At 47.1% G+C, this 21686-nt stretch overlaps 1 protein-coding gene across 14 annotated transcripts in view; it reads right to left on the reverse strand.

Annotated features, from left to right (window-relative positions):
- CLASP1 (cytoplasmic linker associated protein 1) overlaps positions 1–21686 on the reverse strand; it is a 260361-nt gene that overhangs the window by 175596 nt on the left and 63079 nt on the right. The gene's annotated exons all lie outside the window — the stretch shown is intronic.

Genomic DNA, 21686 nt, shown 5'->3' on the forward strand with positions numbered 1-21686 from the left:
TTAACATTTTTTTTTATAGAAAGAGTTGTTTGATAGGTTTGTGTCTGTAATGGTACGGTGGAAAACACTTTAAAATAATGACTTATGAGCTACAGACGACTAGGTATCAGGCTTCAACTTCATTCCAAAGAATACAACATAGACGTAGAGGGGGATAATTACCCGTATGACGAGAAAAGCCTCAGAAACGGTATTTCAACCAGATGAGCAAGGTTAACATCAACAACCATACATCACATTGGAAGTACGTATGCTTCATATGTGATTAAAAGGTCTGTGATCGTTTGCTTAAAAACTCACAAACCCACATCAGATCCCAATAGAGAGACATCCTCCAAGGTACCTAATCAGTACACTTAAAAACAATCCAAGTCGTCAAAGACAAGGGAAGTCAAATCGTCACAACCAAAAGGAGCCTAGGAGACACAATAATTAAGTGGAGTGTCGTATCCTGAGTGGGATCCTGGGATTGATAAGGACGTCAGATAAAACTTACTTAAGACCTGAACAAACTACGGACATTAGTTAATAATAATCTACCACTATTTCTTTATTGAGTTTAAGAAATACACCACACCAGTGTTAGAGGTTAATGATATATGATGGGATTTTTCTGTCAATCCAAAACTGTTCTAAAAATTTAAGTTTATTTTACAAAAAGAACAGCCTCTCAATTATTTGGAACTGGCTTTTTCCTGATGAAATCCTAAGCCTCTCTCTGGATGCACTACTGCTTGGAGGTGGGAGTGTTCCTCGTGGCAGAATTATTAATACCTGCCTTCAGTATAATCCCTCAAGCCTGAGCTGCAAGAGGACTATGGCCTTTCCAGATATGCCAGCCCATGTCGGTTTACCTACCCGTGGAATTTGGGGGAAACAGACTTTAAAGCTGTTCCAGGATGAAGGTTTGCTAGCAGGTCCAACCAGGGCAGCCCTGGCTAAATCCTAGACAGCAACGTTCCCCACAAGTCCCACCCAGAGACACTGGGGAGTCCCGAGACTGTCCGGGCAGACGAGGCTGACTGATGCAGCCGAGCTCCAGAGAACTAGGCGTGGAGAGGCTGGCGCACAGTCCAGGCCCCCTTACAGCAGCATCAACCACCGCACACACTTGTCCAGTTCTCCCTTAGTCACAGCCCCGGTGGGGCAGGAAAGGAATCGCTACCGCGCATGTTTATCTTCACAGCTCAGGCCCTTCTATGTTTCCCTAGTGAAGAGAGGGATAAATCAATAAAGTCATTGCCCACAAGACCACTCTAATTAGGAGCCGTGAAGCCTCTCTGTGCCTCAGTTTTCTGACCTGTTAAATGGGGGAAACAGTAACAGCTACCTTCTAGGTCACTGTGTATATACATGAAGTGCCTGAAATAGTGCTCGGTGCAGGGAAAGGGCCAGACCACTCACCTGCTGGCTGTTAGCACCAGAGCACTGTCACGGCCCCTGCCAGAGGAAATAGGTACTGATTCAGGTCAGGGGAGGCCACGCCTATGAGTCCTGGGGACAGGGACGGGGCTGGCTTCCCCAAGGAGGCTTCCCAGAAGGGGTTTCACTGCACAAGGCTAGAAGCTTTGAAGACCTAGCCTCACACCAAAGGAAGAGAAGACCTCCCAGCAGAGAGAGGAGCACATGGGGGTGGGAGGAGGGGAACAGGTGCGAGGAGGGGCAAGGGAGGAAGCTCTGGAAGGGCCTCAGCTAGGTCTTGAACACAGTGGGGGAGCCACCGAAGAGCTGGAACCTAAAGCGGGAGTGACAGGGCCCTGTGCCCACCATGGGGAAGATGTCCAGGAGAGAGGGGACAGAGGCAGAGAGACGGTCAGGCTCACACCACCCACTCTGCCCGTAGTTTTCACTAGGCCGTCAACTCTGCATGACCCTTGAGCACCTCCTCCAATATTCTATTTAATTTTCTGAGTTTATGCTTGTGTCCCCAGCTAAACTCCTTGAATGTAAGGAATACCATGCCTTGTATTTCCTCGAAATTTCTGTAACATATAGCACAATACCGGGTTCATGGTAAGTGATCAATAAGGCCCTACTTTATTGACTAGTGATGAATTAGTTTAGAACAGATGTGTTCTCAAGGTCCAACACAGTTCCTTTACCCTGTAACTTTTAAAAGATGCTTTTAAAAGGAGGTAATAATGGCTAAGTAACTCAGACCACCCCTCATGCTAAAAACAACTACAAATGCTGGATATCATGTAAAAGAACATCTTGGAAACATCAGAGAACTAAGAAGGCACAGAAGAGCTACCGGCTCACAAAATATAAGAAAACTAAAATCCAGAGAGATGAGCCTACAGCAAACGGTCTACTTTTGCCCTAGGGCTATTTATACACTGGGACGGGGCAACCAAGACACTGAGGATTGATTACTTGTGACAACCACTTGGATCTAGAACATGCACTCCAGAGCCCTCAAAGACTAGTAGCCCAGATAACCCCCTATACCTTGGGTTGGAAATCCAAATGGCTATACACTTGGAGAGTGAATTGGAAATAAAACAGCCTCCAGATGTACTGCAGGCCAGCTTCCAAGAATCTGGGTGACCCAGAAAAATGCCAATCCCTCACAGCAGATAGAAATGATCTTATTAGATTGCTGGTGCTCTAAAGCCCCTGGCAGATAAAAACACAAATCATTTCTGGATGGAGAGTATATAATCCTCGTCTAGTCCTCAATTTACTTCTGTAGACAATTCTCAAATACAATGTCCAAAACACAACCGAAGACAACCAGGTACACAGGACAACTATAAATGAAAACTAGCAGAAACAAAGATCCATGTGAACTATGCGTATGAGAATAATTAGAAACAGATGTTAAAACAACAATTCTTACTATGTATAAGAAAACAAAACACATGATTAAAATTGGGGAGAGAGAAATCCAAAATTAAGTACCCGATGGATGGGCTTAAAAACACACTAGATATAGACGAAGGGAGAAGTAAACAGGAAACAGTCTGCAGAAAAAAATCCAGAATGAAGCCCAGAGAGACGAAAGGATGGAAAGTTCAAAAGAAGAGGTAAGAGACCAAGGATAGAGAAAAATAGAACTAACATAAGTTGAAAAGGAGATCAAAAGGAGAGGTCAGCAACGCTAGGCAAGAAGCAATAGCAGACACCCATCTGGGTCACTACTATCCCCCAAAAAACAGAAACAGAAAACAGAAAACAAGTGTGGGTGAAGATGTGGGGAAACTGGGACTCTTGTGCGTTCACTGCTGGTAGGAATACACAGTGGTGCAGTCCCCGTGGGAAACGGTGTGCAGGTCCCCCAAATTAAACACAGAATCACCGTATGATCCAACAATTCTACTTCTGGCTATAAACCCAAAAGGAGTGAAAGCAGGGATTCCAACAGATACTTGTACACTCGCTCTGAGCGACATTATTCACAACAGCTAAAAGGTAGAAAGAGCCAAATTTTGATCCAAGTATCAAACCAAGCATCACACTTGATGAAATACTGCAAGTTTTCCCTTTGATATGGGGAACAGGACAAAAATATCCATTCTGCAATATTTTTTCAACACTGGTCCTAGCTAAAGCTTTATGGCAAGAAAAAAAATTAAAGGTATAAAACTCATAGAGAAGAAGCTAAATTGTCATTACTAATGGAAATTGTAAGTAGAAAATCCAGAAGATCTACAGGTATATTATAAAATAAGTAAGTTTCGCAAGACTGATTAATACAAAGTCAATGTACCTCCCCACCCCCTGCAAAAAATCAATTACATTTCTATACCAACAACAAGCCAAAAAAGGAAATCTTAAATGTTTCCATTTTAAATTGCATAAAAATTAACACCTAGGAATAAATCTAGCCAAAATAAATCTCTACCCCAAAAGCTATGGAATGATTAAAAAAAGAAAGAAAAATTAAAGATGACCAAAATAAACAGAGAGAAGCTACAGACTGAAATACACAGTATTGCAAAATTTCCATTTTCCCCAAATTGATCTACACATAAAATTCCACTCAAAATCCCAACTATAATTTTTCTTTAGGAAGTTCACAAGTTGATTCCAAAATCTATGTGGAAATGCAAATGGCAGGACACAAGGTGGTGAAACTCGCTCCCATGGGATATCAAGATTTATTATAAAACAGCAAGAATGTGCTATCGGCTCAAGAGAAGACAAATATAGCAACAGAACAGAATAAAGAAACAGACTCATGCATATGTGGGCACCTTCTTTATGACAAAGTGTGTACTACAGAGGAGTGAGAACCCTGGGCCCACTGAGTATCTATCTAGAATAAAAAAGAAACTACTTTCTCACCCCATACGTAAAGATGAACTCCTGGTATAGATGTAAGTGTGGAAAACAAAACAATGAAGCTTTTAGCAAATGACACAGGAAAACAGCTGCATGATCCCACGACAGGAGAAAGTATCAGGACACAATAAACATAAACCATTAAAAGAAACAGTGATGCACTGGACCAAATTAAAATTAAGAACTGTGGTATACCAAAACACCCTAAGAAAGCAAAAGGCAAGTCACATTGGAAAGAGATATTTATAAAACAAATAAGCAACAACAGGCTTGATTCTAGAAAATATACAGATCATCTACAAGCCCAATCAACAGGCAACCCAGTAGAAAAATGGGCAAAATACTTGAACAGGCCCTTCACAAAAGATATCAATGTTCATAAGTACATGAAAAGTTGTTCAACCTCCATTACTCATCAGAGAAACATAAACTAAAATACAATGACACACTGCTGCATACTCCTTGAATGGCTAAAATTAAAGACCAACAAGACCAAGTGTTGACAAGAACGTGTTACCACGGAAACTTGGGCTGGTAGGAATGTAAATTGGTACAACCAACACTTCAGAAAACATCTTGGCATATCTCCCAAATTTGGAGATACACCTATTCCACTGCTAGGAATATGCCCAACAGAAATGCATGCACGTGTACAACAGGAGAAATGCACAAAAATGCTCAGAGCAGCCCCATTCGTAATAGCCAAAAACTAGAAATCCATATGTCCATCTACTGTAGAATGTGAAAGTTGTGGTTTTCATGCCAAGAAACACAATAATCAATCAAAATAAATGAATCAGGGCTTCCCTGGTGGCGCAGTGGTTGGGGGTCCGCCTGCCAATGCGGAGGACACGGGTTCGAGCCCTGGTTTGGGAGGATCTCACGTGCCGCGGAGCGGCTGGGCCCCGTGAGCCACAACTGCTGAGCCTGCGCGTCTGAAGCCTGTGCGCCGCGGCAAGAGAGGCCGCGACGGTGAGGGGCCCGCGCACCGCGATGAAGAGTGGCCCCCGCTTGCCACAACTAGAGAAAGCCCTCCCACAGAAACAAAGACCCAACACAGCCATAAATAAATAAATAAATAAATTTTTAAAAAAAACAACAAATCATTTAAAAAAAATAAAATAAAAAAAAAAATAAATGAATCAAAGCTGCACTCAACAGCACAGATAAATCTATAATAATGAGTGAAAAAGCCTGTATATACACTTTTGTAGGAGTCCAACAACAAGCAAACATAAACTATAATTTTAAGGTGCATATTTAGATGATAAAACTAAAAAAGAAAAGAGAGTGATACCATACAAGTCAGGAGAGTGGTAACTTCGGGGAGTGCTGGCAATGTTCCAGTTCTTGTCCCGAGTAGCAATTAAAGAGCTGTTAGTTTTACAACTGATTAAACTGTGTATTTGCATTTTATGCCCTTTCTAAATACAGCTCGCAATTTTTTTAAAGGTTTTAAAAACCAGAAAAGTGGGAGTGACCCTGGACCACTCGACCTATATATAAGTCTGTGACAAGTGGCTTGGACCTCGTCTCTGCCTTACTTATTTTCTAAACTACAAGTCAAGGCACCAAAATGGAACCAACCACAGTTCTCTCTCCACGGTATAACAGCTGCTCAATGATCAAAGAAAGGAATTCTAAATCCTTTTCCCCAAAAAATGTCCATAAGGGACAAGCTAGGTTGGAGGAACAGGTCACTTCTTGAGCCTAGGAAGACCAGACTGGCTGGAATAAAAATAATATTTTGCATTCATATTGTATTTTATTGTTTTTAAGGCACTTCTGGATGAATCTGCATAATCTCACAATAACCTGAGATGTAGAACATACTACCCTTATTTTGCAAGCGAGGAAAATTCAGAAGAGAGGTAGAGAGACTTAACCAAGGTCATAAAGTTTGGATAGTGATGGAACTGGAGGCGGGTAGGGGTGGGGGAGCCTCTTGACTTGATCAAGGCTATTCTCAGCACAGCAAAATCACAGTATCACAAAAGCCCACCTTTTAGCCCTCCTCACCTCTCTCTAGCTAGCTGAAGACCTTGGGCAGGTCACATTTCTTCTCTGCCACTACCAGATAAAGCCGGTCTCAGTTCCAAACGTCTCTGATGCTCTGATAATGCCCCAAACAGGAAAAGTCCAAGGGTGCTGTGAGTACAGATCCAGGCTTGAATCCCAGCTCTGCCGCGTCTACTGCCCAACCGAGCTGCTCCGTCTCCAGGATTCACGTGCTTCATCAGTAAAGTCAGAATAATAACACCCTTCCCTCAAAGAGTACACAGGAGCGTTAAGAGTTTTAACAAAATGGCTGGCATACAGTAGGCACTCGGTAAGTGTTTGTTCCCTTCTTTATGAGAGCAGCACTTTCAAAAAATCAAAAACAAAAAAGCACAGCCTACTGAGCAAAGAGAGGAACAGTCCGAGGGGGCACAACCGCAAAGATGAAAGTGAGGGCACCTGAAATCTCATCACCCAACTGCCAACATCCTGACGACTGTCCCTCAAGACATCACGCATGTACACGTGTGCACGTGTGTGTGCTGTGAGTTCTACAGAAACGGTTCGTATGCCATGGAAATCGTCCCAGATCTATACATACATATCTCCGCCCCATTTTCAATGGCTAGATGATACCCCATTGTGTGCAGGCACCATAATCACTGAACCGAGCCGCCAAGCCCCTACCCACAGTCATTATCTTAATCAACACTGTGATGGGTAGACACTTCCACACAATGTGCGCTTATCTCCTCAGGGCAAGTTCTGAAAAAGAACACACACTGTACACCTGACTAGCATTATTTTTACCATAATGCGCTAGGTGCCCTATGGGGCCACAGGCTGCTGACTCTATATATTTTTTTGTCATTTTAAGACTCTACACTGCAACCTTATTAAGTAAGGAGGAAATTAATTAGTACTCTTACAACGCACTCACTTTCAATCCCAAGAATTAAGAGCACAACACAGATACCCTAGAGAGTGTGACAAAGTCGGTGACCCTGTGCGTTCACGTGAGACAGCAGAACTATTCACCCAAGCATGCTGTCCTTCACAGCTTCACCCAGCAACTCCTGGGACACTCGTGCCAACCAGATGCCTCTGGGCCGCTGACTTTTTAAATCCCTCTTCTGGAATGGCCTCCGGAGACACTTTTTGAGCCACAGAAGTCTGTTAAAATATAAGTACTTAATGTGAGATTAATGGGACTCACGAAGTGATAGGCTTGTTACCTGTTGTTGCCCATACACCAGGGTCTTACCATTAGAAAGGATCATCGGTCATCAAACCACTTCATTTCACACGCGAGCAGCAACAGGCCCAGCAAGCCCAGGAGGCCGGGGTTGAACACGGTGCGAGGCAGAGTCAGTAACCTTTGTTCAAAGATCTGGACCAGCCCCATACAATGTTCAGCAGTGACAGGAATGTCCCAGATTGGTGCTGTCCAAATCAGCAGCCACTAACCACACATGGCTACTGAGCAAGTGAAATGTGGCTCATGTGAATGGGAAAAAGAATCTTAAATTTTGCTTAAACCATCGAGCTCCTTAATGTAACTTTCAACAGCCGCACGGGGCTCAAGGCCACCGTGCCATCCAGCGCAGCTCTAGACCCACAGCTGCAAACTCAAGCAGGGAGACATGAGGCAGCCCCTAACCACGGAAACCCGGACTCCTCGGGAAGCCCTGCTCACGTGACACCAGGTGGGAACTGAGGCCAGCGTGGTTAGATGGCCAGATTTTAAACACGGGCAACTTTTTGAATGAATTTAAAGGACTGGGGAGCCCAAAAACACATTTCATGGGTGGAATCCAGCCAAAGACCCCTAAATCTGCAGCTTCCCTCCTCCAGACGCATCTCATAAATGTGAGATCAGCCACCAAAGCATTCATGGTTGCCCAAGGGATTAAACAAAGACCCAAGTCTTCCACGTGGGCTTTTAAAATTCTCCCAATATGGTTCTAAGCTGACCTCCCCGCTCCTCTCCTCCAGCCAGCCAGCCAGCCAGGCCTATGGGGTCTCCTAAGAGCCCCCCACCCCGCTCCCCTCCCGGCCCTCTACTTCACGGGCACTCCACACCTCTCTCCAACAAGACCACAGACCACTCGAAGCGGGGCGGTCCTAACACAGCCCCTCTCATCCCCAAGCACTTCCCCAGGGGCAGCACACGGGTGGGTGTTGGCGGCTGGGGGGCTCATGGGGAAAATTAACCGTTACCTTGCACATATTCTCCGTATTATCTCATTGAATCCTCACAATACCCTGTACAAAGCACCGCACCTATAAGCATCCCCACCTCCCAGCTAAGGAAAAAGGCAAGTGGGCAAGGCCACTCAGCTAGTACGTGGCTCCAATAACATTCATTACTCCACCAGTCTTCCAAAAGGGCAAGGCAAGAACACTAAGTTTGTAAGGACACTCCCCAAACCAAAATCGCTCTCGTGTGCACCTTCCCCAGAGAACCCTCGGCCTACTGGATGCCCTTCTGGTAAAAAAGTGGGCATCACTCTTAAGAGCCAAGAAGTGCTAATAATCCAAATACCCATCAACTGATGACTAGAGAAACAAAATGTGGTACATCCACACAATCAAATACCATTCAACAGTAAAGAGGAACAAACTAGTACTGATACACGCTATAATATTCATGAACCTTGAATACAGAATAAAGAAATCAGACATAAAAGACTACCTACTGTATGATCCCATTTATACGAAATGCTCAGAAAAGGCAAATCTACAGAGACAGGAAGTAGAGATACGGTCGCCTACAACTGCAGGTGGGGGTGGGGAATGCCTGCAGACGGAGGCAAGGCATCTTTCAGAGTGATGGGCAAATGCTCTAACACCGGATTGCGGTGATGGCTGTACAACTCCGTAAATTTACTAAAAAATAACTGAACTGTACGATTAACAGGTAAATTATACCTCAATAAAGCTGTAAAAAAAAAATCAGTTACTTGTTTTAAAAGAACTCTACTCTGATCTTTCTGGTGACCGGACTGTGGAAGAAGAATTCGTTACACCTGCCAAAGGTAGTTATTTGTTATCTATCAATCCGGAAATGATCCTGAAATGGTGCCTGTGGCAGAAGGAAGCAAGGCCAACAGCCGGGTCGGGAGCTAGGTTGTGACGGGGCGCAGTGCAGCCTGCGTGGGCCAAGAGGCCCATCGGTGCTGCGGAGAACCCTCTCAAGAGCCCACAGTCCACACACCTCGACGCGCTCTGTGGGCCAGTCATCACCCCCAGTTTTCCCGGATGTGCCAGCTCTCACTGACGCGGGTCCCTGCCTGAAGCACTGTGCTTTCTCTCTGTGTCACTCTCGTGCCTCTCAAGGCTCACTTCAAGCATCACTCGCCCCGGCGCCCTCCCGCCTATACCCACTAGCCCGGGACGGAAGGCGGTATGTCCCGCACACCCACCACACACTGCTCTTGTAGCGGTTGCGACATCTGGTTTGTTAAACCATCTGCTTCTCTAGTGCCTAAAGCCTAGCTTGAGCGCTCCCTAAAGGCAGGTTCCGTATCTCCATCATTTCTGAATCACCAGCATCGACCACGATGCCAGCAAATTTGGAGGAAGTGGCTGGGGGTGCCCGGGTAAGACAGCGAATAATGTGAATGGTACGAGCTTCGCGCTCCAGTCAACAACCCCAGACACAATGGCCGACAGCAAAGCACCGTCACTTAGCCCTGTTTGGATCTTTACTTCCACCCCGGGCTCCCTTCCATCTATTCTCACCACGCGACCAGAATGTCCGTCTAAAAGTTAAGTCATACCATGTCCTCTGTTGAAAACCCGCCAATGGCTCCATGTTGTGCAAGAACTGGTCTCCCCGACGGCCGCCCCCTCCCCTCACTGGCCTCCCAGCTCCTCCCTCTCCGTGCCAGACACTCTCTCTGCCTGGAATGCCCTTCCCCAAGGCTGCCAGCCGGCCTGGCCCAGCATCCCACCCAGTCTCTGTCCCAGTGCCAGGTTCTCGGCCAGGCCCGCTCCGACCACCCTACTGAATATCATGGGCGTGTATGCACGCCCTCGGCCCACTTGGCTTTACTTTTCTCCAAAGCACTTCTCACTTCCCAGTCGTCTATAAAACTCACTCAGTTGACTTGCTTATGGGTTCTTTCCCCCAGGTGGGAAGTAAGCGCCATGAAGAAAGGAATTTGTGTCTAGTTACTCATTGCTAGAGTCCAGAACCTTATTTGTTGAACAAATGAATGAATCCCATCAATGTGCTTTATTTCTCACTTGGAAAATACTGCAGTGCCAGGGCCCACCCTGTGCCCACTACGAAGCCCACTCGGCTAAAAAGTGAAGGTGGCCTCAGCTGTGAGGAGTTTTACCTCACCCTGATGGGAAATGAGGGAACAACAGAACAGAAAGAAACCCTCCAGGTCCCACTTTTTAGGAAGCATCTTACTGCAATCAAGGGAAAAGTGACAGTTAAAACGACATATTCCCAAGTCCCTCAGACTCCAAATTACGAAGTATTTCAGAGCTAGCCAAATTCCATCACACTCTGCTCAGGATGCTTCGCAAGAAAGATCTTGGGAATCAAAGCTTCCACAAGGCTAGGTATCTTAAGAACATTTTATGGAAAAATCAATTCACTGAACCGCACCAATCAGCAAAACTACTACCCACAGTGGCGGATGGCCATCCTGTCTGAACTCAAGGGGAAAGCTTTCAGGTCACTGTGATGGAGACAGGCAAGGTGTGAACCACACCCAGTCAGATGTGCAAACCGCACGGTTCAGGACGAGCCCAGAAGAATGCTCGATCTTCAGAAACCCAGTATGGGGTGGGGTCGGGGTGGAGATCCAAGCGGCAGACAGAGAATAAAATAAGTAGGCTTTGGAGTCAGACAAAACTGGGTTCAAAACATGGCACCACCATGGTTACTAGCCATGGGCCCTCAAGAATGTTAACGTCTCAAAATCCATGTATGCATCTGTAAAATGGGATACTTAATACCCCCTTCTGCAGGTGACTGGGAGAATTACTGAAGCAATCAATTTCAACGACGTGCCACAGTGAACCACACATAGTAAACGTGGCCCCGTCCTCCCCTTCGTTCCCAGGTAAAAATCAACTTCGAGAGTTATTTGCAAACGTTAAGGCAAGTGAAATAAACCAGACACAAAAGGACACATATTGTATGACTCTAGATATAGGACATGCCAAGAAATGGCAGATTCTTAGAGACAGAAAGTAGAACAGTGTATGCTGTACACCTAAAACTAATATAATATTGTAAATCAACGATACTTCAATTAAAGAAAAACGGAAAGAAAGTAGTGGCTACCAGCAGCTGGCAGGAGGGGAAATGGGAAGTTATTGTTTAATGGATGCAGTTTGGGATGATGAAAAAGTTCTGGAGATGGATAGTGGTGATGGTTGAACAACACTGTGAATATTAAAGCCGCTAAGTTGTACAATTAAAAGCAGTTAAATTGGTAAGTTTTATGTTATGTATATTTTAACACAATTTTTTTTTAAATTTTAAGAGTATGTGCAGGGCAAACCAAGGGACAAATCAAAAGTAGAAGGCCTGTAGGTATGCGAGCTGTAAAATGGTTTACACCATCTGCAGTGTTTAATTTCCCCCCTGCAGTTGTTTCCTCACTACAGCGCTGGGTCCAAAATAGCATCGTCCCTATTGGTGCCGTGGCTGTGCCCACCACCGTCAAACCACAAGAAACCATTTTTCCTCTCAACCCTGTTAGAAGTGATATCTCCACCCACAAACATTCTAGCACTGAGAGGTAGAAGATTCCCAATTCATTCTAAAAGCTCACAAAACTCTACAAAACTGGGCAAGGATCACATGCAAAGTTAAGGAAACTCATCCAATCCCACTAATAAGAGAGAAATCCAAAAACTTTATAGAGTCTGGAAGGAAACAAAGTTCAGAGCATCCTAAGAACTTAGAAATTTCATCCTGAGGTGTTGGGGAACCACTGAAAGATTTGAAAGTTTGGAAGAAAAAAGGGGATGGGATGGAAGGAGGACAGGGAGAAGGACAGGGGAGTGTGAAATGATATATTTGCAGTTTTGAAAGCTCATTTTTGCAAAGATGGGGAGCATGAATTGGAGGCAGGGAGGACTTTGGGTGCAACAAGGGCAGAGACTGCAGGCTTCTGGGCTGCGCAACAAAGCCGATGGTTGTGTCATACCCCGGGATGAGGCAGGGGGTACTGGGAGCAGGTCTGTGTGACAGCAGAAGGAGCTGAATTGTCTCTGACATGTTGAGCTCCAGGCCTGATGGGACATCAACACAGAAATATCCTGCAGGCACATGTCTGCTATCTGAAGCCCAGGAGGGAAGTGTAGGGTGCAGAGATGGGTCTGGGGACACATACAGGAATGAGAGTCGCCAGTGAGAACACACAGCACGCAGAGGGAAGACTGAGGCGGGCATCCTGATGAACACCCACGTTTGCAAGGGCTGGAGGAGGTGGTATCCACGAAGTAGACGAAAAAGAGCTGCTGGAAGAAGAACTAACTCAGGTGGCATCAAAAGCCAGCGAAGAAGACAGCGTCACCAGTGGGGCCTGATCAGGTAAGAAGTCACATAAGATCAAGGTGGAAAGAACTCTGGCTTTGGCAATTCCTTAGTCCATCCGCAAGTTCACGGGAGGAGAGGTCAGACACGTGGAACGAAGAGTGACGGGGATGTCGGGTCGAGACCAAATGTGGGAAAGTCCAAGTGCAGGCAAAACTCAGGAGGGCAGCCTGAAGACTCTGCTGGTCAAGTAAAGGTGGTGGTTGTTTCTTCTTCGAATGGTAGACACGTGAGCCTATTTTACAGACTGAAGGAGGAGATTAAGAAGCTAAGGGAATGTCTCTATCACTGATAGGCGTTTCAGGGCACACCACAAAGGACAGCAGAGGAGGAGCTGGAGGATGCTGGGAGAGGTGCTAGAACACGGTGTCCAAAGCCTGACGATCCAAGGCCTGCCCGAGTGTGACGTGGCAGACAGAAACCTGGGGAATTAACCGCAGTCAGTGTCTTAAAGCAGTTTTGACAGACAGTTCTTTTTACTGGGCAGGTGTCAGGCGCTAGGGTATGCTGATGGCCACTTGCAACCAACCCCCAGAAATCTTAACACAACTGGAATACTCTCATTGTCCATCACAAAATTTAAGTGACTTCCTTATCATAAACACCCAAAATATGTGTAAAATAAATGGATTAGGCTGCCCTGGATTGTTCTGGGGAATGGGAGAGGGGAAATTATGAACAATAAAGGTGTAGGTAGGAAAGGGCACCGAGAAGAGGGAGAATCCCAGGAAGAAAAATAAGATAACAAGGCCCAGCACCAGAATAAAAACACCTCGCGGAAATGAAAAAAAATAAAGAAAAGCTTTAACTCTCATTTCTGCTTTTTGATTATGATTATGATCTATTAGCAACTAAAGAACTGGAGGAAACATCTTTCAACAAATCAAAAGTATCCGATTAGAAACCAACAGCAGGGACTTCCCTGGTGGCGCAGTGGTTAAGAATCCGCTTGCCAATGCAGGGGACACAGGTTTGAACCCTGGTCCGGGAAGATCCCACATGCCGGGGAGCAACTAAGCCCGTGCACCACAACTACTGAGCCTGCGCTCTAGAGCCCACGAGCCACAACTACTGAGCCCGCGCGCCTAGAGCCTGTGTGCCTAGAGCCCATGCTCCGCAACAAGAGAAGCCACCGCCATGAGAAGTCCACACACCACAACGAAGGGTAGCCCCCGCTCACTACAACTAGAGAAAGCCCACGTGTAGCAACGAAGACCCAACGTAGCCGAAAATAAATAAATAAATGAATAAATTTATTTTTTTTAAATGGATAAACAACAAGGTCCTACAGCACAGGGAACTATGATAAATATCCTGTGATAAACCATAATGGAAAAGAATATGAAAAAGAATGTATAAATATATAAATATATATACGTATAACTGAATCACTTTGCTGTACAGCAGAAATTAACACAACATTGTAAATCAACTTTACTTCAATAAAATAAATTTAAAAAAAAAAAAGGGAAAACTTTACAGGTGCCTATGTCTTTGATCTTTGAGATCCGTCTCTCCCGAGTCAGAATTGAGACTCGTGACTAAGGCTCTGGGAAGAAGAATCCCTGGCTACACACCCCATCCTAAGGCCCTCCTCCCCAACCCTAAATACTGCAGTGACTTAAAAGGGACTTCTGAGGGGCACTGGTCTCATACCACCAGCATCAAAGGAAAACTCAGAGACAAAACAATACAATAAGACAAGCACTTGCAGATGACATAAGGGCGAGTCCAGGCTTCCTAAATAAAGGATAATGCTGGTATCTAAAGGGTTTTCTAAAGCTATAATTAGTATGTTCACTATTCTCTCTTGTGGAAAATCATCTGTTTCTTCCCATGACTGGCACATCTACCCACGAGGGTCGGGGTCGCTACCTGTCTGCTGGCACAGGTATGCTAAAAGCAGAGGGGAAGTGGTTTTCATGAGAGAAGCAGCAACTCGCAGTACAGGAGGTGAAGGTTTCATTTCTGTTAGGGCCTCACGTGAGACAAGGCGTTCTCGTGTCCTGGGGTTTCTCTCAGGGTGGAGCGTCTGTCCCCTGAATCCTAAGGTGTTCCTATGGGTTGCAATATAAAATAGATATTTTTAAAATAAATTTATTTATTTATTTGGCCGCGTTAGGTCTTCGTTGCTGTGCGTGGGCTTTCTCTAGATGTGGCGAGTAGGGGCTACTCTTCGTTGCGGTACGCGCACTTCTCATTGCGGTGGCTTCTCTTGTTGCAGAGCACGGGCTCTAGACACGCGGGCTTCAGTAGTTGTGGTTCATGGGCTTAGTTGCTCCACAGCATGTGGAATCGTCCCGGACCAGGGTTCGAACCCGTGTCCCCTGCATTGGCAGGTGGATTCTTAACCACTGCGCCACCAGGGAAGCCCCATAAAATAGATTGCTTTTCTACGGACTCTAGTGCAAGAGCCTGACAAGCTGATGGCCTCCTCTGTCTCCTTAGAGCAAAGTCCAGCAGTGGACACAGCCCAGGGACCTGGCCCAACTGTAACCACCTGCCCTCCCGCGCTGATGAATGTCTGCGGGAGATGTGCGCCCTTGCCAGGACTGGAGCAGCTGACTCATACTAAGCATACGTACTTATGCTTAGCACACGACCCTGAACCAGGCAGTCAGTATATTTGGTTCTCCCCATACACCTCTCCTCCTTCTCCTACATTCTGCCTTTCACTAATTTATCTCGTCACCCAGCAAAGAACAAAAACTCCAAAGCCAGAGTCAGGCTAGAACATGACAGAGTTGCTACGACACTGAGTCCTTTTTTTCCCTCCACGAAAACTCAACTGGGTGGAACACTGAACAGCCCCTCCGAACACTTTCAGATGGATACGACTGGGAAACGTTTCCGTTTTGGAACTGTCCCAAATTCTTCAATTATTTACTAAGGGATCACACACGAGTGCAGAAACACAACAGGCAAGCTTCCCTTAAGCTGGGCTTTGTCCCCTGGGGTTTCACTGCTGTTTGGGTTTTGTTTTTAAGTGTTGGCTCTCAGTGACTCGGCTGGGTACAGGGAATCCTTCCTGCCTTTGTTTAATTTTGCGCTTTCAGAATCTGGAAAGGGAGTCACTAGTCCCTCCCGGGTGTCAGTTCCTTCCTCTGCTGTAAAATGACTGTCTGATGATTTGCTGGAAATGCCTACATCACCTTGGAAAAAAGAGGCAGGTAAAAGCCAGGTGATGCTATCAGAGGGCAAGTAACAGCGTAGAGAGAGAGCAGGCGGGAAGAACCAGCAGAAGCCGCCCCTGTGGGTCGAGCCCCTCCTCTTCCGCTCGGCAAGTTCATTCATGTTTTCAAACACAAGGCACGGCGGCCTTGCCGGAAAAGTAAAAAAAATATACACGCCTGCACACTTAATGAATTCATTTATGAAAAATAAGCCAACTTGTTCTAGTGTAGAAACCTTAAAGGCAGGACAGAGAAATCAAAAAAAACCTTGCTGCTCTCATTTCTTCTAACTTCCAGCCTCTTAGAAAACCAAAGGCCCTGGGAACTGGGGGTGAATTCTCAGCTCTGGGGAAGACAGCTTCTTCTGTACCACCTCCTACTCACACCTAGTTGTGATTCCAAATTTCCAAAGTAGGCAGGACCACACCTGGGGGAAAATAAACAAATCAAAAAGGGCGAGGGGTGAAAATGAAAAGTTCACAATGGAATTATTTCAAATGAGGAATTCACTATCTGCTCAAAGGCAATGATGAAAAACAAAAGAAAGAGAGAAGCCAGCATGTATCCATTCTCCCACAAAGGCTCCTTTAGGATTCCCATTCTGTTCTAAGACGTTGTCAGTTCATCTCTCTAGCCCACCACCAGAGACCGTCGCCTATCGTGATCCTAAAGTGGTTTGGCTTCTACAGTCAGGGTGTCTCCCTAACTCAAAATCACTGCGGAGCAATTACTGAAGGATGAGGCAGGAGGGGCCTCGGATGCCATCCTGTGCTCGGCTTCCCCATCTCAGGGCAGCCTTACCGCCTGTCCTGACGCCCAGGTCTGGGGGGGCTCCACAGCCCAGCCCCTCCTATGGCACCGTGTCTCCTTCCCAGGGGTGGAGGCAAGTAGCAAGCGGGGCCCAGCAGCGTGCCGAGTTGGAGGCAGGACCGCAAGCACGCATGCGTATCCACCTCTCCTCCTGGCAGCCCATCAAAATGACAGCATCGAAGCATAGAAGGCTCTTTCCAACACACCCTAGAGAACTGGGGGACTAGGGGGCACTCAAGTGGCCATCGGTAAACGAAAATTCTCCCCAAAGACAATTCCAGGAGAAGGAAAGAGAGGGGAGGCCGCACCCCCCAGTCTGCTCCAAAGGGGCTCCAGCGGGGATGGGCGCTCGTCCTCCTGGACGCTGAGTAAGTTCTGGGTGGGCAGCTATGAGGCAGGGAGGGTTCGGGACTGTGGGAGAGGAGCAGAAAGCAGGTAGACGAGGGGACGCCGAGGGCGGGGGCGGGCAGGGGAGGGCGTCTACCGACCAGCCAGGCTGGGCCCCTTTGCATGTCAGGCTCATTGTGAGATGAGCAGTAATGAGTTAAATGTTTACATATTAGCCTCTCGCCACCAGACTGCGAGTAAGGCAAGCAAATAATTTCTCCTCCACGCTGGGGCACTCTGGGTGTCAACGGGGTGCTGTTAACAGTGACACCAGGACAACAGGCATAAACGGGGACGGGCTCAGCCGAAAAGGACAGATGGCCTCCTGAGGCCGGCAGCCCTCCAGGCCGGGGCAATGCCCTGTTCTGCTCCCGATGCCCCAAACCACGCGGCTCTCAGCAAATGCTAGCAACTGGTGTGACCGTCTTCTCCGGTCGTCTAAAGGTGTCGAAAGCGCTCTGTGTTTAGCTGCGACCAGGGCCACCTGGCCGCAGACTCCAGGGGCACCGGCACAGCCATAAGCGCAGGTGCGCGCCTGCGGCGCACTTTTTAAAATTAAATTTAAAAACCTCTCTAAAAAACAAATATCGTATATTAATGCATGTATGTGGAACCTAGAAAAATGGTACAGATGAACCGGTTTGCAGGGCAGAAGTTGAGACACAGATGTAGAGAACAAACGTGTGGACACCAAGGGGGGAAAACTGCGGTGGGGGGGGATGGTGGTGTGCTGAATTGGGCGATTGGGATTGACATGTATACAGTAATGTGTATAAAATTGATGACTGATTAAAAAAAAAAAAAAAAACACCTCTCTAAATGATCTCTGAAATGAGCTCCTCCATGTCCACAGCCAGCTGAGGCCCTGCCCTCAAGCCGCCTGTCCCCCACCCCCGAGCTCCCCTTGACCTTCCACGTCCCCCTGTCCTGGCTGGGCCGGGCTGGCCGAGGGCCCCAGAGCCGTCTCCCTGCAAGGCCACCCCCCGCGGCCGGCCCCCCGCTGAGTGACGCCCAACACAGCTCATGGGTCGTGGCTGGGAGGCCTGCCCGGTCTGGATGTTTACAGCAGTACTGAGAGTCCCAATACACAGAGAGAAGGGGGGAGATTCTAAAACTTGTTCTAAGTCCTTGCTCTCCCTTTTGGGAAAGCCTGTCGCAAATCACCCACAGGGAAGGCACTAAACAAGAGCCCTGGGCTCCGTTTCTTTCTTTTCTTTTTTTGTTTTTTTTTTTTAGTTGAAGTATAGTTGATTTACAATGTTGTGTTAGTTTCCGCTGTACAGCAAAGTGACTCAGTTATACATATATATTATTTTTCATATTGTTTTCCATTATGGTTTATTACAGGATATTGAATATAGTTATAGTATAGTTCCCTGTGCTGTGCAGTAGGACCTTGTTGTTCATCCATTCTCTACATAATAGTTTGCATCTGCTAACCCCAAACTCTCCCACCCCGGTGCCTTTCTTATCTGAGGAGAAAACTCCCGGAAAGCACAAGAGAGGATGGCCTGCAGAGGTGTTTCTGGGAAGGGAAGCTTGCAGGAAGAGTTATTAACACCGGCTCCGACCTTGGCTTCTCTGCGATTGACAGCTGTGCGTCCTATTAATGGCTCTCCAGCACCCTTCTCAGATTTCACTGGTGTAATCCAAGCTACCAAACAATTCTGATGAAAGCAGCCCATAAACGACTCAGGTGCCTGGGAAGCAACTGTTTCAAGGTTCTCCCACAGTGAAGGCAGGGGAGGGACGGGACAAGAAGAGAAATGGAGAGGAAATGAGGGGAGCCTTTGGCCCAGCCTCAGAGGGCCACGCATTTCTTGGGTCCTATTATCAGATCACATGCCAGCTAGGGGTATAACCTGAATTCTCATCCTCATAAATCCTGGGAGTACTTTATGAGCAACAGTTACAGTGTGTTGTAACATGTTCTTTACTGCACTACACTCTGTGTTACAAGTACTAGTCTATCAAATATAAACATTAAATGGAAATGACCCAGGCCTCTCACTTTTTCTGAAAGGCTCTGATTTCAAGGGGAGCTATGGGAGAGAACTAAAAAGATATCGTTCACAGGCATAATGCCTCAGAGGTCTGCACACAGGACATCCTTAGCTTGGGGACAGTCAAAGTTCCAAAACAGTAGGCACTGTAGAGGAAATGAAATCAATTTATTATCTTAAGGACCTGTTGTGTGCAAAGCACAAGCTCAAGTTTAAATCACTCTCAGATGCCACTATGAAGTTTGGTGATAATATCTACATTCCAAGGCCAAGGGCTCAAATTATTACCCAACTTCCCCCAGCACCCCAGTAATCAATCCACTCCCAACCTCATTACTGGTCATCTCACTGAGCTATTTCCTAGTAACCTCCTAGTCGTTCCCAGGTCGGCTCAGACACCACCATAACGTTTTAACTTTCCAAGGTGCAGCTCAGAACACCCTAGAAGCCTGCTCTAAACCCTTCACTGCTTCCTCACAGGCTGCTGGAGACCCAGCTTAAGCGCCTGGGTGTGGCTTTCTCGCCCTCGGGTCTAGCCCCAGCCTGTCCTTCTAGGAAGCACTGTTCCGGTGAAGAGTGTGGGTTCTGAGCCCAGCAGGCGGGTTTCCGAGGCCGGCTGTGCCACGTTCCTTCACCCACTGCAGGGGAATTACAACAGTGACTAACAAGGTGGCCATGTGATGGAGGGAAATGACTTGCCTACAAGAGCTCAGCACAGGCTTGGCACGGAGCACTGGCCAGTGAGCGTCAGCTTCTGCCATCCCCGCCCGCCTCCTTCACGCCGACTAACAAATACTCGAGTGCGGCCGCGGGCCAGGCCCTGCGTGAGTGCCGGGCTCTCCGGGCGAGCCCAGCGGGGCCTCTCGGAGCTCCACGGGACTGCGCGGGCAGCGGTGGAGCAGAGGTGCCCACAGACCAGCCCGGTCCAGGCGGAATCTCCCCAGCCTGCTGCAGCCACACCTGCCCACACCCGGCCCATCTGTTGAGACGCAGCTCGCAGGCCACCACGGCAGGGGGCTTCCGCAGCCCCCTCCCACAGAAGGGAAGCTTGGGGCTGTCTGCGGGCACCTCTCCTAACTGGTCAGCTGTCCCGTCAAACACGAGGTCTGCGGATGCAACCACATCGACGCTGCTATCATAGCTTGTTCGGAAGCCAGAGTCTAATTTTCTCTCCTCAACAACCGGCACCTCTGCTGTTCTCAAAACAAATTTGTGAAACGGGCAAATAAATCTGTAACCCAATTATCCTCTCATCATGCTATGTTTAAGCCAAGGAACCCAAAGAGAAATCTAGATTATAAAGAGGTATTAAGAAAGAAAAGAAATACCTACAGAGCCCCACATAACACCAAGGGTTCAATGATCTACCCTGGCTAAGACACTACAATGTCTTTCTTTATGTGACTACCTTAGTCTTCCTTAGATGGGATTGGTAGACTGGAAAAGTTTCGATGGACTAATGAACTTCTAAGAGTTGCACGCTTTTACATCAGTGAAACAAAAAAGAGAGAAAGATTAAGGCCTTCCTTTTCTTACTATGAAATGTTCACTGAAAGCCAAGAGGGGGAAAGGGCCAGTACAGAAAAGAAGGGTCCGCACACTTGCCCAGAGAAACTTCACGATGTGGAACAGGCTCTTAGGTTCATGGACGAATGGGGACAGGAGAGTGGGCTCATGAAGCCCAGTCGGAAGGGTTCAGGAGCTGTCTCCACCCAGCAGGGTCAGGAAGCCCCCGGCTCCCTCCCTTGTGGACCCCTGGGGGCAGTTGTGACCAAGGCACACAGACTCGTGGCCCTCACACTGGGCCAGTCTAATCAGATTTTGTTAATGACCCTCAGAAAACTCAAAGTGCCTTTGATGTCAGGTAAGGAACAAGCTGCATTCTAGACAGGTGGAAGGACAAATGCAAGAAACATTTCTTTAATAAGCATAGCAGCTTTGGCAAAGACGCCCCAGCACTAAGCAAGTCACAGGCCCACAGCCGAAAGAACGGGTTAGTCTACCCGGAGAGAGGTTTCTCTAAGATAACTGAGGACTGTTCCCAAATGTCTGGACTTCCTGTTTAGTTCATGGAAATCTCCTAAAATGTAGTAGACATGTCTACTACAGAGAATGTTCTGGAACTGAGCCTTTCTTGATGTCTCAGGGTCACCATTACAGACAGAGTCACTGTGCTGAGCTGAAGTCCAGAGTTCCTTTCCAGGACCAGACAAGGCCCAGCATCACATCCCAGGAAGCCTTCTATAACTGTCGGGTCCTGCCTTCACTTGCTGCTAGCCCACTGGGGGACATAAACTCTCTCCGCAAGTTTTAGTTTGGGACGTGGCAGAGTTTGGAGGGACAGAGGTGATAAGTAGCAGCCTTTTAGTGTACTGAGTTGGTATCATATATCCTCTAAGACAGGATTCTAAGAGGCTGGTTCTGGGGTTTGGTGGGGGGGGCCGGGGGGGATGGGCTGGG

Source organism: Balaenoptera borealis (genome assembly GCF_965194805.1).
Source record: "Balaenoptera borealis genome assembly, chromosome: 6".
NCBI classification, from domain to species: Eukaryota; Metazoa; Chordata; class Mammalia; order Artiodactyla; family Balaenopteridae; genus Balaenoptera; species Balaenoptera borealis.